Source organism: Canis aureus, chromosome 18, assembly GCF_053574225.1.
Source record: "Canis aureus isolate CA01 chromosome 18, VMU_Caureus_v.1.0, whole genome shotgun sequence".
Classification (NCBI taxonomy): domain Eukaryota; kingdom Metazoa; phylum Chordata; class Mammalia; order Carnivora; family Canidae; genus Canis; species Canis aureus.
In genome coordinates this window covers 21,955,618-21,968,550 of record NC_135628.1, presented here as the reverse complement: position 1 = coordinate 21,968,550, position 12,933 = coordinate 21,955,618, and the positions used below count along the sequence as shown (strand labels likewise).

The window sequence follows — 12,933 nt, the reverse complement described above, 5'->3', positions numbered from 1 at the left end:
ACTTCCTGCTAATGCCTGAGATGCAAGATCTGGGGTAACCAGCCTGGGATCCCAACCCTAACTATTCAGAGAACTTCAAGAGATTCCTCTTGTCTGCCTTCAAAGGACAAAGACTGATGATTGTCCTATAAATTTTTTTCTCCTCTTGTTCTTTGATAAAAGAACTTCTAAATTTTGGCTGGACATGGATGGATTCTGAGTAAAACTATAGTTCGCAGCCTCCCTTGTGGATAGGTGTACAATGGCAGGAAATGATGTGTGCAGCATCTAGGAACTGTGCTTGAAGGAAGGGGGCATGTTCTTTTCCTTTTTCTGTTCTCTGCTCCTAGTAGGATGTGATGGCAGGAGCTTGAGCAGCCATCTTGAGTCACATGGTATAAGCCACATGCTCAACAAGATAGAAGGTCCTTGACATGGTAGAGTGAAATATCAGCTCCAGATTGACACATCTGTGTTTCCTTTTTATGAATAATAATATAATTTTTACTATTAAGCCACTGTTATTTTGAAGTTTTGGCCACCTCAGCAGAATCTATTCCTAACTCATTTGGCTCCTCTCTTTAGCTAAACCCTCAGATCTCTCCAAGGTAAACTAAAAGCCCACATTATTTTCTAGAACAACCTCTCAGAAAGTCATCTTGACTGGGAACAAGTTAGCATCTGGTGACCCCACTGGACTGTCTCTCGTGATGACCATCTGCCTCCTTTATCTGGACCCTCTCTTACCCAAAGAGAGCAGGAGGTGGGAGCTGCCTGAACAATCATCCACACCCCCGTGATGAGCCTGGGTGGTCTAGTCTGAGTGCCCATATGTTTTCTCACTCTTTGCCCCAGATAACCATTCCCTGAGTTGCCAGACTTTTGGTATTATGTGTTCATTTGGCTCTATTCCCATTTGCTATTAGTGTCCTCCCCACATGAACCATCCAATTTGTTCATTAGTATATGTGCACCATCTATTCTGACGGGCTGCAGTCTGATGTGGTTCTGATTCAACATCACACAACCTGGAAATTAACAGAGATGCTCCAATCCACTACTGTCACCCTGCTCGTCCACTCCGTGTTTAAATCTGCAGTACCAAGGCTAGTAATTCAAAGGAAGGCAAAACTTGAGCTGTGTCACCCACAGATACTCGCTGAGCTGGGTGACCCTAGGTCATTGGTCGTTGGCTAGAATGTGGTTCACAGGGAGGAACTAATGAATGAAATACACATGCAACCCATGTGTACATCACCACACATAACCCGTTGTGATGAATCTTTCTCCCTCTCTGTTTATAAGATACATGAATAATAGAAGTACATTAATTATATTTCATAAAGGTAAAGCTCTGCATATGTACAAGTGTTTGATTGTAAACCCTTTATTTATACCTTTATCCTAGCAGTTATCAGTGCCTGGAATTAGAGTCTGAGGCATATGCTTCTCTTCTGCTTCTCACTGCAGATGTTTGTGGCACGTCTGCATTTCCCCAGTACTTAGCTTAGGGCAGCAGTTAAGGAAGAGCAAATGCTTTGGAGTCAGACAGCCTTGATTTTGAATCTTGAATCACTGTGGACTCTGAACAAAATACTTAATCTTACCAAAGCTCAATTTCCCTACTCAAAAAATAGGGATTATAATACATACCTCCTAGACTGTGGTGAGGTTTAAATTAAATAGTACACAAAGCTGTCAGCAAATGGGACCTGTAATTAAATCTCAGGGGCACAGGTATCAAGTGTTCAAGAAATAGTTGATCAAATGGAGTTTTCGAGAAGCAAAACTCCATCTCCCTAATCTAGAGATTTATCTGTACATCACCAGGTCCCCTCTCTAAGACATTCAGGGATTTATTATTTATTCTGTCCAAAAGTATTAAGCTTACCCTATGTACCAGGCAGTGAAAGAGAACCGAGGGATGCTGAGATAAGTGTGACACAGCCCTTGTCATCGAGGTGCTTACAATCTAGTAGGGGACAGACAGGCAAACCGATAAGTCCCACATGGTTATAAATCCTATGCTAGAAGCGCTATAGAATTTAGTGAGTGCCCGAGGAAGGGAGGTAGCTCTAGTTGGGTGGTCATGATATAAAGAGAGCAAAGTCACAAAAGGCTTTGAGGCAGAAGGGATTTCTAAATTGGGCCTTGAAAAGTAAGTCAGTATTTGTCAGCCAGACCACCCTCAGCACAAGCAACCATGGGAGCAGAGGCAATGGGGAGAAGTGCATCAGGTTGGCTTAGGGGGAGACGACAGATAATTGTCCCTGGCTGAGGGACAGTGGAGGACCAAAGACCAGGGTGCAGGATGGAGTTGGAAATGGAGCATGGCCAGCTGGGAAGTTTAGTCCTTATACTACAAATGGTTAGGAGCTCACTCAACAAATGTGTCACCACCCAAAAAAGATGGGCCAAGTTACTCAGAGAAGGGCCTGGAACACCTATAGCAACCAGGTTTCCCAATGTCTGGAGACAGTGGAGCAGTTGTGTTCACCCATGCAAGTCGTAAGGCCCTTGTCTCCTACATCCTCTGGCGTTCCCCCCAATATCCTCCCGCACACCAGGCCCTCCCCACCCTCAGCAAATAGCTTCCACCTGCTGTTTCTGCTTCCTCACAAGTCCGTTCTCTGCTAGATGATGGTTCATTATCTAATTTTTTTAAATCCCAGATATCCAAATCAATCAATCAATACAATAAAAATAAAAATAAAAAATAAAATCTCAGATAACAGTACATATCAGTTTCTTCTTCATTCCAAGCTATATAGTTGCATTTAAACAAGGACTTTGTAGGTAATACTTTAAATCAAATGGATAAAAACCCTAATGATAGAGTGTCAAGCACTCTGACACTTTTGTGAAGAGAAGAGTTTGCACAAGAAAGTGACATTTTGCCACCAATTGTGGGTGTAGAGTCAATTGCTTTCTTAGAGTATATTGCCAACAAAAAGGTTTTCAGAAAAAAATAATTGAGGGGCACCTGATTGGCTCAATGGTTGAGTGTCTGCCTTTGGCTCAGGTTGTGATCCTGGGATCCTGGGATGGAGTCCCACATCAGGCTCCCCACAGGGAGCCAGGGGACCTGCTTCTCCCTCTGCCTATGTCTCTGCCTCTCTCTGTGTGTGTCTCTCATGAATAAATAAATAAAATCTTGTTTAAAAAGAAAAAATAATAATTGGCTTGTACAAAGGCTGAGAAAAATTATAAGCACAGTGACATACACTTTTGACCCTATCCCTGTGACTGGCACGTGGCAGCTGAGTCACAAATGAGGAAAGGGAAGTAGGCGAGGAGGAAGGAAGGGAAGAAGGGAAGGAAGAAGAGTGAATCCCTAATCTTTTTTTATAGGGCTCCTGGCATGGATGCTGGTGGCTAAAAACAGATACTTTTCCAACTCCTGAGGGGGACAGAACAAGGTACATAGATATCAACTTTATTGCCACGAACAGTGTTACCCTAAATTTTGAAATATCTGAGTGTACGAAAGGCTCACGTTGCATGCTTTTTATTGGATGCATAGATCTATGTTTATAGAAAGTTCTAATGGTTGCCAAGACAGATTGCAAAAGCGATTCCATATTTTCAGAGATGCTGATATGTCCTGCTGTGTTCTCATAAAGTTTTCAATACCGGCTGTAAGGCAGATTATGATACTAATGTCTCCCTTGGGATCCAGCCATCGCAGCTCTTTGGTAAACGTCCTAGAGTTCGGGTGAACGCACCAAAGAGCTGTCACTCGGGGACACGAGCGCAGCATGAAGACTTCAGGAGCAGAGGCAGGCTCTTGGGAAACGTTTCTTCGGGCTCTGGCTTCCCGGCCGCTCACCGTGTGTTCTCTCCCCAGCTCTGAGGTTGGTGTGGTTGCGACCCCTTCCTCACAGGTGCACCGTGATTTTGGAAAGACAACGACAAAGTCATGGGAATGATGGTGTCACTGTTAAGGGGGCCTTCAGCCGGTAATACTCTAATAAGAAATGATGCTTAAACCCTTTAAACCGAATTTTTTTTTAGGGAAGCACCTCCAAGTGCTTGAAAGGGAAGCATCACGGTTTGAGGGGCAGATATGAAAAATAAAAGACTCCCCCTCTTACATCACAATGACGGGGATCCGACCCGACCCAAGGCCCCGGTGAGCGCAGCGCAGCGCCCCCGCCGAGATGTAACAGGAACCGGCACCTGCTGGTCCCAGGGAACTGTACCTGCTGGTCCTCAGGGAACTGGCACCTGCTGATCCTCAGGGAACTGGCACCTGCTCGACCTCAAGAAACGTATTACAATTACCTTTCGGCTGCAAATTATTGTTCCCTTCTGTCCTCTGCCTCCTCCAAGAGGTCCAGGTGGCCCATGACTTCTAAAGATGCTCTGTGAAGGTGCACAACCTCTTCCGAGATAATAGGAAACAAATTGTAACTATTCGGGGAAGATGGTTTTGCACCGATCTGTTAGGCAAGGCGGGGGAGTTGAACTGCCGTGCGTGTCGGTGAGAGCGTGGGGTGATGGAAACGCTCACACATTTCTGGCGCAAGTGCAAAGACGGATGGCCTTGCTGGAAAACAGCTTGGTGGTATTTACCCAAAGTTTAAGGAAATGTACAGCTTGATTCAGCAGCTGCTCCACTTCTAGAAAGTTATGGCCTTTTGCAAGTACTTCGCTCATAGGTGAAATGGGGTCTGTTAGCTGCCCTTAGGGAAGCACTGTTAAAACAGCAAGAGAGTCAAAGCATCCTAAGTGTCTGCCGCTAGGGGAGGTGCCAAGTGGTATGCCCACAAGGGGGAAAGAAAAAGCTGTAATGACCAAGGAGGTGCCATATGAGCTCAGATGGAATCAGAGGCAGACACACGTGTAGGTGGACCAAACAGGGCATAGAGAGAGTGTGCGGTACATACGTGGTGTGGTGGGTCCGGAGCAGGTGTATCAGGGCAGCCGTCCTGCAACGCCGTCCCTGGCCCTCCCCTGAATCTGCCCAGGACACGAGTGCACTCAGTGGCCAACCATCTAGTTCACAGAGCTCATCCCCTTAGAAACCCAGCTCTGTCTTAGATTCCCTGAAAAGCCAGCCTGTCTGTTGGTGTTTGTGACGATGAAATGTCCCCAGTGGATACTTCAGATCCACACATGGCTCTCCATCACCCTTTAGCCCACCGGAGAACCCCCAACCCATGTGAATGGCTGCTGTCAATGTCCTGGCACCTGCTGCTCTGTCCAGCCACCTTTAAGCTTCCAGAAGCAAGGCACAGTCTAAGCAAACCATGTCAGGGCTGGTGTGGGTTGCGGAAGTACCCAGGCTCTGGGACTTGGAGTCTGGCCATGTCTGAAAATCTGAAGTTGTGGGTTTGGGTGTTTGTTGGCAGGAGGAAAAGAGCCAGCAGGGAGGAAGGTTTGTGCCCTGGGTTCCAGCCAGAGGAACCAAGGAAGACTCTGGGGTGAGACCCTGAGCCATGTCTCCCCATTTCTCCCTGAGCGCAAAGTGGCTCCAGCACAGGGAGAGCTGAAGGAGGCCTGCTAGCTTCTAAAATCTATGGAAGCTCCAGTAATAAGTGTCCAGAACAATCAGAGGGGTAGAACTTAGAGTCCCCAGGAATCAGCATTCTCAAGTGCCTTGGTGGGAAACAGACACCAAAAAAGGACCCCGAGGGCTGTGTGTAAAACCGTAGGAAACATACCGGCTCATAAAATCAGGACACTTGGACAGGAGGGCACAGGTGCCCCTGCTATGCAGCCTGAAGCAAAGGTTCACCAGCAGGAGAAGCCTAAGGAATTTTGGGTTACCAAAGCAGACAGATTGCCTGCTTCAACTTGCAGGAATCAGGATTACTGAAAACAGGACGGAAAGTCTTTTATCCTTCAAGAGGACGGTTCCCAAGAGGTGGTGCAGAGCATGCTGTGGTTCATGCCTTCCTTCCCCACCAAGTCCAGTCTTGCCAAAGAGGAGGTTTGCTGGGACCAGGGAGATGCCGGCCCTCCCCAGAGTCAGCTGCTCCTAAAAACGTTTTCTTGTCTTGGCTACAGACACCTATCAGGATGTACCCAGAGCCTCTGTCTACTATGCCAACAGAATATAATACCTGACAAGAGGAAATAAATCTGATTATCCAAAGCAGAAGCCAAAACCAGAAGGGTGGTTGCAGTTTCCAGCGGTGAATAAATCCAAGGCTGTTCTTTTGCAACAGACAGCCTGGATGTTTAAGAGGAAGTGAGAAGTCACTCAAGACCACTTCTCTAGCCTCCAAACTGGTCTCTCTGATCATCTCTTCTCTGCCCCAGGCAGTAGGGTTACCTTTCCCAAAAGCCCACTTTGATTGTTAATAAAATAAAGTGGTTCTTCAGGCATCATATATGATCCAAGACTCTTAGCTTGGCTTTTACAATTGTCTGAGTTGAAGCAGTATTTCCAGGACTACCTCCAGCTAAACTCAATAAACTCAAGGCCAGCAGGTTGACTCATCTGTTCTCCAAAGAAAAAAAAGAAAAAAGAAAAAAAAAAAACCTCCTTTCCACCTTTGTGCTTGCTGCTTGGCACCCACCCCACATCCATCACCATTTATTACCATCTTTCAAGATCCAACTCAACACCACCTCCTCCAGGAAGACCTCCTAATTCTCCCAGCCTTCAGTGCTCTCTCTGTCTTCGGAACTTCTGCAGGCCCCATTGTCTCTGCTCCTTGTGGGATTCTTCTCATGTGGCCTTGTACTGCAACTGCTTTCTAAATGGGCTGTACTCTCTTCAGGAGTTAGTGGTTTTGGGGATTTTCTGCACCAAGAATTCCCTGATATCTCTCAGTACTTAGCATTACCTTTCACATGTAATATTGACTCACGGCATTTAGATTAGAAGAGGCCTGCTATGGACTGAATTGCATCTCTACCCCCCACAAAAATTCATATGTTGAAGCCCTACCCCCCAATGTGATGGTATTTGGAGGTGAGGCTTTGGGGAAATAATTATGTTCAGATGAGATGGTGAGAATAGGGTTCTCATGATTGGATGAGTGCCCTTACAAGAAAAGAGACAGTTTTTGTTTGCTTGTTTGTTATCCAGTTGGCCAAGTTTTGTCTTTTGTTTGGACAGTTTCAGCCTTTTGCATTTAAAGAAATTGGTGTAAGAAAGAACTTGTGCCATTTTGTTATTTGTTTTCTACCTTCTTAAAGTCTCTCATTTTCTCCATTACTGCTTTGTTTTTGTGTTCAGTTGATTTTTTTAGTGAACCCGATTCGCTTCTCATTTTTTTTTTTGCATGTGTTTGTGGAATGCTTTATTTATAGTTATCACAGGAGTTACAATTAGCAGCCTAAATTCCTAACAATCTAGTTTGAATTGATACCAACTTCACTTCGGTAGGATGCAAAACCTCTGCTCCTATAAAGCCCTGTTCTCATTTTATGTCACTGATGTCACAAATTACCTTTTTATATATTGTGTGCCCCATAACATAGGTACGTATCATTATTTGAACCCATTTATCTCTTAATTCATGTAGGAGATAAAAAAAATAGAGTTAGGAAACCAAACAGAAACAAAAACAAAACTCTATCTTCAAACTCCTCTCTCTCTCTCTCTCTTTCTCCCTCCTGTGTGTGGACACAAGAGAGAAGCCAGCCATCTGCAAGCCAGGAAGAGAGCTCTGATCAGACCCTGCCATGCTGGCACCCTGGTCTCAGACTGTGCCTTCCAGAATCGTAAGAAAAGAAGTTCCTGTTGTTTAAGCCACACAGCCTGTGCTACTTCGCTAGGGCAGCCTGAGCTGGCTAAGACAGGACTCTAAGTGGTCCTCTGAGCTGGCCTTCTTATTTTACACAGTGATCCAAAGGGATACAGAGCCGAGCAGGGGTCAAAACACAGCCAGGCCCCCAGCCCCCAGCTCTAGCAAGTATAACAAGCTTGCCAAATATCACAGAATGAAAGAAAAGGCCCAGAGCAATAAGTATATTTTTCTTAAACATGTCTGTACCTTTAAACTCTTTTTATCATAGCTTTGAAATAACAAACCGAAGGTCCAAGGGGAACCTCCTGCAAGGTCTGAAATTGAGAATTTGGCTTAGGAGGCTGCCAGGGATGAGGAGAGAAAGAGAGAGGCCTACCTATTTGGTTATAATAATATTATAATTACAGAGTGTGAGTTATGCAAAGGAGAACAGACGGCAGGATTCACCACCTCAAGAGATTTCTTGTACCTGCACAAACTGAAGCATTTCAGAGCTTGGCTTTCTGTTACTCGCACTACATTCCACTCTTAAGAGTGTTTTACAGCTCACAAAGGGCTTCCTCTTACGTAGTCTCCTGCAGCCTAGGCCACAACCAGCACAGGAATTAGCATCTCTGTGGAGCCAATTACCTCCTCAAGCCTTAATTTCCATAAGTGACCTGAGCAAAGTCACACAGCTGCTGAGGGTTGGAGCTGAGACCGGAATATTGTGTGTGTGTGTGTGTGTGTGTGTGTGTGTGAGAGAGAGAGAGAGAGAGAGAGAGAGTTGGGGTGGGCTTGACCCCACTTCACTATACACTCCAGGACTGCATTCCAAGAAGCCCACGAACATTCTCCATTCACTGGTAGCTGAAAGAAAACTGAACTTTTAATGACAGACCCAAGTTTCAGCCCCAGCTCTGTCCCCAATTCATGACTGACCTGGGTGAATTACTTCGTCTCTCTAGTTGCCAGTTTCTTCAACCATGAAAGAAGTGTGTTGAATAGCTTTGTCTTTGATTCCCTTTCAATGCAGACAATCTGTGATTTTCAGAACTAAATAGGGTTAGATAAAAGAGTGGGCCAACTCGTTTCCACAAGATGCTGATCCCTGGACCAGGTCCCCAGGAGGAAGACATTATTCATGAGGCATCCTCCCCACACTCTTCATATGGAGGAGGGAGGGTGGGGACAAGACCTGCATCTGGTCTGAAAGCAAAGGAGCTGAAGCCTGTCCCATCGCTCTAGTTAAAGGATTCTGCGTTAGCCCTGCACACCAAAGTGGTCAACGTGGTTTGGAGGTAAATCAAAACCAAGTATGCAAGCGATCAAAAGCTTTACTCCACGGAGACCTACAAAAGGCACATTTCCCAGACACTCTTCCCTATGGAATGTAAGATCTTCTGATATCTTGTCTAATTTAGACCCCAAACTCTAGTAAGTTTAGGCCAGAAACAGTCCTGGATTTAATAAATACCCAAATCATAGTAAATCAGAAAGCAATGTTTACAGCACTGAAAATCTCTTTATTATGGCAGCATCTATAGGTCTTAACTGTATTTTTACTAATAAAATACAAACACTGCAAGAGTTTAGTGTATCATTCCACGAGTTTTTCATCTTCAACACAGACTATTTTTAATCACATTCAAAAAAATGTCAAAGGCTCCATGTCTTTGGGGAAACAGAACATCCATCAAGAGAGAATTTAAAGCATGTTTTCAACAAGTAAGAAATAAAGTCATGGTCAAGAAAAGATGAGATTCAAAAAAAAATAACCTATACTAGGGCATACTAGCACTGGCTTTCGAATCCCACATTATGGGATTCTTATATTCTGTATTAACTCATATTTGCACATATTATAGAAATTTCAAGGAATCTCAACCAATAGATTTCTTCTGATCAGCAGATGTACAAAAAGAGGATAACCAGCTTTGCGCAGTGGCAGTATCGTGGCCAATGAGGTTTATCCGAGGTGCGATTATTGCTAATTGAAAAAGAGGGTAGCTGGAAAACATATTCATCAGAGGAAATACAATTTGCAACTAAGACAGAGCTTTCCAAATTTCTGCATTAGAGTGCCGCCTTCACGATTTTGTGCAGTTCCATTGTACTCACTCCAATATTATTTACTTAATACTTAACTTTAAGTTCATACTAAACCATGAAATCTGTGAAATGCCAAGTTCCACACGTAAGTTATTTCTTCTCAAACACATTAAGCTATATCATAGCCATTAAAAATATTCAATTGATAGCCCCTTAAAATTCTAGATTATTCACTTGGACCAGGAGTTGATCCTGTAACTTTCAAAGTTTGTTGGCTGCCATTGGGTTTCGTCATTCATCGCCTTATGAAGTATTCAGTTAATATAGACACAAAATAAATAAGACACAAAACGCATATCATCCAGCTCCTGCCATGATAGTCATCATAGGGAAATAGGGATGGGAAGACAAACAGCAGAATTAGAATTACAGCAAGCTGCTGCTGGCATAATAGAGACGTGTATAAAGCACCAGGAGAGCAGAAGAGAAAGCGCTCAATTCTGCTTCCTGGAGGAGGTGGCATCTGAGCTGGGGCACTTGTTAGCTGTGGAATGTTGAGAAATTACTCCAGCTCTCTGAACCATTCAGAGTGATAAGCAGTCGATGATCTCAGGTATCTAGAAGAGTGGCTCTCAAATTTATTGGTCTCAGGGCCCCTTTATGCTCTGAAAAATTGCTGAGCAGCCCAAAGAGCTAGTGATTTGTATCTATCAGTCCTGATTGTATTAGAATTTAAAGCTGAGAATTTTTAAGTTTTTGTTGTTCATTAAAAGAACAATGATAAGTGCACATTAACATAAATAGCATTTTTATTATCTTCCAAGACAAACAAAAAAGTCTACTAAGTGAAATAAGCCAGTTACACCAAGACAAATGCTGTGTGATTTCATTTATATGAGGCTCCTAGAGTAGTCACATTCACAGAGGCCGAAAGGAGGAGGGTATTGTGGGGTGCGGAGGGGGGGGCGGGGAGCGGCACATGGGGAGTCATTATTTAATGGGTATAGAGTTTTAGTCACTCAGGATGAAAAGAGTTATACAGATTGCACAACAATGGGAATGCACTTAACACTTAACACCACTGAACTATACACTTAAACATGGTTATGATGGTAAATTTTATGTTGTGTGTATTTTACCACAATTAAAAGTTTTTAAAAATTAAGTTGAGGGGGGATCCCTGGGTGGCACAGCGGTTTGGCGCCTGCCTTTGGCCCAGGGCGTGATCCTGGAGACCCAGGATCGAATCCCACGTCGGGCTCCGGGTGGATGGAACCTGCTTCTCCCTCTGCCTGTGTCTCTACCTCTCTCTCTCTCTCTGTGTGTGTGTGACTATCATAAATTAAACAACAACAACAAAAAAAACATTTAAAAAAATTAAGTTGAGGGACGCCGGGGTGGCTCAGTGGTTTAGCGCCACCTTCAGCTGAGGGTGTGATCCTGGAGACCCCGGATCGAGTCCCACACTGGGCTCCCTGCCTGAGTCTCTGCCTCTCTCGCTGTGTCTCTCACGAATAAGTAAATAAAATCTTTTTAAAAAATTAAGTTGAGTAATAGGAATAGTATGGTTTTACAGTTTTGTAGACCTAACGTTTCATTTTGTCTAACTTAGCACAGCTGGCTTCTCTTACCTGCTCCTGCATTCATCCTGTTGCAATATGTTGTTTTGGTTGAAGTATATGAAGAATATCCACCATTATGATTATGTGATTAAAAGGGAAGACATTAATAAAAAAAATTAAAAAAAAAAAAAAAAAGGGATCCCTGGGTGGCGCAGCGGTTTGGCGCCTGCCTTTGGCCCGGGGCACGATCCTGGAGACCCGGGATCGAATCCCACGTCGGGCTCCCAGTGCATGGAGACTGCTTCTCCCTCTGCCTGTGTCTCTGCCTCTCTCTCTCTCTCTCTCTCTGTGACTATCATAAATAAATTTTAAAAAATTAAAAAAAAGGGAAGACATTTTGATAACTTTATTAGATAATTGTGCATCTTTTCCTTTGATACTACCCCAAAACTCAACAAGTGGTCATTTCTTAAAGGTTAGTTATAATGTGGAATCTGGAACTACTCAAATTAACTTTAATACTTGGTTATATTAAAATCCATTTTCTACCTTGCGCCTCACATAACTTTTTGACCCATGCATGATTTCTTCACATAGACTACTGGTTGTTGGGGGGGATGTTAGTTCACTCTTCTAGATGTTGTCCCATTTCATTTTACAATATCTAAAAAGTTACATGTGTTACTATCACCTCTGATGTCATCAGAAAAGTTTTTAAGTATTCTGAATTTATCAAGCTCATGGTGCTGAATACAAGTTTTCCAAAATTCCAATTTTCTCTTGAAAGCTTACGTTTGTTATTTATTGGCCATACATACTATCAAGTGACTTCCTTGGCATAATAAATGTATTTTGTTTGTTCTCATAAAAAGATCTACTAAATCTGCCATGTCTAAATATCCACAGGGTGTGTGTTATTCTTGCAGGTGAAAATGGAACTCCAAGAAAGAAGTGACTATTCAGCTCCAGCTCAAAATATGTCACATGAGCTTTTCCTCAAGAAGATTGTACCTCAGTGTGCAGAAGCTCTCCTGTCCCATATTGTCACACAGAATTATAAAAAGATGTATACTTAAAGGTCAGGTTTTAATAAAATGAATAACTTTTACACCTTCATCAGGGGTGTTCCTAAATAAAACTGGCTTTCTTTCCCTTCTGTAAGTAAGTACATGGTGGTGAAACACACAATGACCACTGGCACAATTTGATGTCTGGCCTTGATTTATGCTAAGGAGCCAGCAGATTTACCCGTCATTGCTTTTGCACCTTCCGTGTAAATGCCAGCACAGTGAAAAAGGCATGAAACATCTTTCTCTTAGTATGAAACACTTTGATCTTGTGAATTCCCCGGAAGCAGTCTATGGGCCATGCCTTGAAAGCCTCTGATCTAGAGGTCTTTTCTTTTTTAATCTTCATATTTAGGTATTATACCAGAAATGTTCCTGCTCCTAAGTATAAATTAAGATTGAGAAAACAAATAAAGACCAAATGAAGTATTGTAATGCTTGAATTTTTTTCTGAATGGGGTTCTGGACCTAAGACACCCTAGCATGGTACCTTCAATACTAAAGAGAAAATTCAAGCGGGTGCTATATTAGGCAGAACAAGAAAACAAAAATTATCCAAGCAGGTTACTCTGAGAGACATCTCTAAGG

General features: G+C 43.4%; 2 long non-coding RNA genes and 1 pseudogene across 2 annotated transcripts; 2 read left to right on the top strand and 1 right to left on the bottom strand.

Annotated features, from left to right (window-relative positions):
• Window positions 1-3,471: 3,471 nt before the first annotated feature.
• LOC144288729 (uncharacterized) lies at window positions 3,472-6,746 on the bottom strand. Its single transcript, XR_013356712.1, has 2 exons — window positions 6,531-6,746; window positions 3,472-5,732 (listed from the first exon to the last, which is right to left on the bottom strand). It is a non-coding gene; the product is annotated as an uncharacterized LOC144288729 (long non-coding RNA).
• On the top strand, window positions 3,976-12,386 carry LOC144288730 (uncharacterized). The gene is made up of 3 exons (XR_013356713.1): window positions 3,976-6,904; window positions 7,569-7,659; window positions 12,205-12,386. It is a non-coding gene; the product is annotated as an uncharacterized LOC144288730 (long non-coding RNA).
• Window positions 9,598-9,668, top strand: LOC144289245 (U4 spliceosomal RNA; annotated as a pseudogene).
• Window positions 12,387-12,933: the final 547 nt, after the last annotated feature.